Source organism: Sinocyclocheilus grahami, unplaced genomic scaffold, assembly GCF_001515645.1.
Source record: "Sinocyclocheilus grahami isolate Dianchi unplaced genomic scaffold, SAMN03320097.WGS_v1.1 scaffold687.1, whole genome shotgun sequence".
Lineage (NCBI taxonomy): Eukaryota > Metazoa > Chordata > Actinopteri > Cypriniformes > Cyprinidae > Sinocyclocheilus > Sinocyclocheilus grahami.
The window spans coordinates 26,840-31,228 of record NW_015505866.1 but is presented as its reverse complement, the minus strand read 5'-3'; the positions used below and the strand labels follow the sequence as shown (position 1 = coordinate 31,228).

The 4,389-nt window shown below is 50.1% G+C and overlaps 1 protein-coding gene across 3 annotated transcripts in view; it reads left to right on the top strand.

Moving 5' to 3' along the window:
* The window catches only part of LOC107559474 (F-box only protein 44-like), a 14,457-nt gene that overhangs the window by 3,651 nt on the left and 6,417 nt on the right, over positions 1 to 4,389 (top strand). The window lies entirely within an intron of this gene.

Sequence of the window (4,389 nt, the reverse complement as noted above, 5' to 3'; positions counted from 1 at the left end):
TCCCCATCCCCATCCCCATCCCCATCCCAAGACTGGGAGGAAATTAGAATAGTAGTGAGGTGTTGGGGTGGAGGCGGGATGCTGGAAAACTTTTGTGGAACTGAGGCAAGTTGGCTATATATATATATACACACATACATACGTGCTTGTTAAGGTGATTAGCTGACGAGCTCCACCTGGGCCAGACTGATTGATTATCCGATCGTGCTCCTCCCGAACCTGGTTAATAAAACATCATTTCACGATTTCACACTAACATATAATGTGATTAAGCAATTAGTAGCATATTTGGCATGCTGTCCAGAGGGAGGGCTCCGAGCTCGGGTTAAAGCCCGAACGCAGAGAACTCCCCAAAATAAGCTAATGGCATGAGACAGCAGCCAGAGATAAAACTAAGTAGCCCCCCAAAAATATGCGTGCCATGAAGAAAAGTAGGGTGTGCGAGGAGGCGGCAGGGCGACTGGGAGGGGTCGTGCGGTGCTTGAACGTAAACTGCGACTCTACGCGTCAGATGGCAAGACCTGTCGCCGAATGAGGAGCATGATGGAAGGCCAGTTGAGGGACTCTCGCTGCATCCGAAGGGAGCTGCAGCTCTGCTGCACCGGAAGGGAGAGTCCCTCTTGCAGCTGAATGCGTGGCGTGGTTTAAAGCGTCGGATGGAGGGCTCTCACTACGACCGAAGGTAGCTGCGGCTCTGCTACACCGTAAGGTGTAACCTTTTGCGGAGACAGCCTCACGCACGGATTAGCCTCTGGTGCTTAGGGAAGCACGTAGGAAGAGGTAGAAGGAAATGAGGGAGGAGGCCAGTAAGCTTGCATTGCTGGCTGATGCTGCTCTGCTTGGACGTCTGCAGCAGGGGCTGCTGGCCATTGATAGGAAAAAGGAGTAGCAGAAGGGTAAGAGTAAGGTGGCTGAGCTTGAATGGCTAGCAGAGGCAGCCTCACGCTAACATCTGCCGCCGGAGGTAGAAAGGAGGGGGAAGGATAGGAGTTTGGGAAGCTCCGCCAGCAGGCAACGTTGTGTGCAGCGCTGTAGCTGAAGGCGCCACAGTGATTGGTTGAGAAGAGGAGTAAGGCAGTGCAGTGTGAGGAGCAGCCGAGTCTGGGACACGGCCCAGGCTTGCTGACGGCCTGCTGCGTCTTGAAGCTCGAGGGGAGCCGGAACTTGATCTGGAAGACAACGTAATTTTGAATTAAGTAGGGAGCACGCTAACATCTGCCGCCGGAGGTAGAAAGGAGGGGGAAGGATAGGAGTTTGGGAAGCTCCGCCAGCAGGCAACGTTGTGTGCAGCGCTGTAGCTGAAGGCGCCACAGTGATTGGTTGAGAAGAGGAGTAAGGCAGTGCAGTGTGAGGAGCAGCCGAGTCTGGGACACGGCCCAGGCTTGCTGACGGCCTGCTGCGTCTTGAAGCTCGAGGGGAGCCGGAACTTGATCTGGAAGACAACGTAATTTTGAATGAAGTAGGGAGCTATGAGGAAAAGGTGCATGGGCTGCAATTGTCAGCCGAGGCAGCCTGACGTTTCAATCGGCTTCCGGGTTAGTGTCTGCTATGGGAGCTAGAGGCCACTAAAAAGAAAAAAGGGGTCATTAGAAACGGGAGGAAAAGCCTGATATGTGTGGGCCTGTGTTGCAAGTGGAGGCAGCCTTACGCTTCCTTCAGCTGCTGTAGGCCACGGGAAGGGAGTGGGGTTTGTGACATCCTGTAGAGCCTGTACCGCTAGCAGAGGCAGCCCATGCTAGTGTGTGCTATAGGAGCTGAAGGCCACTGAAAAGGAAAAAGAATTAGAAGTAACAGGAGGAAAGACGGAGATGTGATGGCATGCGTTGCAAGCGTAAGCAGCTTTGCGCGGCCACAGGGGCTTGTGATATTCGGGGGAAAATGCTGCACAGCTTGCAGAGGCAGCCTCACGCTAGTGTGCTACGGTAGCTGGAGACCACTGAAAAGGAAGAGAGGTTGGAAGTAGCAGGAGAAATATGACGACTGACAACATCCTAAAATTACGAAAAGACATGCTTTTCCTCTTACCCACACAATTAGTAGTAAGTATTGAAACAGCTAGCCAGCCAAGCAGCACATCAGCTGGTAGAGACTTGGAGAGAGGTGCTTAGCAGTATGCCCAACGCATGCGAATTAGGTTGCTAGTTGTACTTGTTCAATAATAATAATAATAATAGTTTCTTTAAAAAAAAACGACTTGTGGCCAAGTATGGTAACCCATACTTGGAATTAGTGCTCTGCATTTAACCCATCCTTAGTGCACACACACAGCAGTGAACACACACACCGTGAACACACACCCGGAGCAGTGGGCAGCCATTTATGCTGCGGCGCCCGGGGAGCAGTTGGGGGTTCGGTGCCTTGCTCAAGGGCACCTCAGTCGTGGTATTGAAGGTGGGAGAGAGCGCTGTACATTCACTCCCCCCACATACAATTCCTGCCAGTACGAGACTCGAACCCACAACCTTTTGGGTTACGAGTCCGACTCTAACCATTAGGCCACGACTTCCCTTATTATACACCTTATTCGTTGGTTTGCACCTATAAATTGTACACAGTTTAACTTTTCACGAAAATCTAATCTTTTTCATCTTATCTATCCGAGTAAAACATGTAATTTAAAACTAAAAAGAAAAAAGGGGTCATTAGAAACGGGAGGAAAAGCCTGATATGTGTGGGCCTGTGTTGCAAGTGGAGGCAGCCTTACGCTTCCTTCAGCTGCTGTAGGCCACGGGAAGGGAGTGGGGTTTGTGACATCCTGTAGAGCCTGTACCGCTAGCAGAGGCAGCCCATGCTAGTGTGTGCTATAGGAGCTGAAGGCCACTGAAAAGGAAAAAGGATTACAAGTAACAGGAGGAAAGACTGAGATGTGAGGGCATGTGTTGCAAGCGTAAGCAGCTTTGTGCTCGTTTCAGCTGCTGTAGCTGTAGGCCACGGGGCTTGTGATATTCTGGGCAAAATGCTGGAGAGCCTGTGCAGCCTGCACAGCTTGCAGAGGCAGCCTCATGCTAGTGTGTGCTATAGGAGCTGAAGGCCACTGAAAAGGAAAAAGAATTAGAAGTAACAGGAGGAAAGACGGAGATGTGATGGCATGCGTTGCAAGCGTAAGCAGCTTTGCGCGGCCACAGGGGCTTGTGATATTCGGGGGAAAATGCTGCACAGCTTGCAGAGGCAGCCTCACGCTAGTGTGCTACGGTAGCTGGAGACCACTGAAAAGGAAGAGAGGTTGGAAGTAGCAGGAGAAATATGACGACTGACAACATCCTAAAATTACGAAAAGACATGCTTTTCCTCTTACCCACACAATTAGTAGTAAGTATTGAAACAGCTAGCCAGCCAAGCAGCACATCAGCTGGTAGAGACTTGGAGAGAGGTGCTTAGCAGTATGCCCAACGCATGCGAATTAGGTTGCTAGTTGTACTTGTTCAATAATAATAATAATAATAGTTTCTTTAAAAAAAAACGACTTGTGGCCAAGTATGGTAACCCATACTTGGAATTAGTGCTCTGCATTTAACCCATCCTTAGTGCACACACACAGCAGTGAACACACACACCGTGAACACACACCCGGAGCAGTGGGCAGCCATTTATGCTGCGGCGCCCGGGGAGCAGTTGGGGGTTCGGTGCCTTGCTCAAGGGCACCTCAGTCGTGGTATTGAAGGTGGGAGAGAGCGCTGTACATTCACTCCCCCCACATACAATTCCTGCCAGTACGAGACTCGAACCCACAACCTTTTGGGTTACGAGTCCGACTCTAACCATTAGGCCACGACTTCCCTTATTATACACCTTATTCGTTGGTTTGCACCTATAAATTGTACACAGTTTAACTTTTCACGAAAATCTAATCTTTTTCATCTTATCTATCCGAGTAAAACATGTAATTTAAAATACAGGTAAAAAGCTAGTGAAAATTAATACAGAAAATTTGAGTATTTTCATGGCGTGTTCTACGCAGTTTTGCGTCTTGGTTACAAAAAAAAATAAATAAAAAATAAAAAACCTCAACATCCATAGTGTCATCACGTCGTTTAACAACAAACAACCTACCTTTAGCGACTTTACTTAATATTATTGCAACAAGGCCTGCGGTGCTAGCGGAGGCAGTCTCGCGCTAGCGACTGCTACGTGAGCTGGAGGCCCGGCTGCATGTGGCGCTGCGGCCGGATGAGCCTCGGTGAAAAGTTGAGCCGAAGCGGGAAGCGAATGAGGTTTTGCTGCGGTGAAAACTGGGGCGCGGCCCAGGCTCGTTAAAGACCTGCCGCTGCGGCCCAAAGCTCGAGGAGAGCAGGGTCTTGTGCGGGACAATGATAGTGTCGAGTGGGCGAGTTCGAGGCTTTGCTCGATCTATTGGCCGCCTTGGCTGATTTGCAGGATGAAGAATCGATC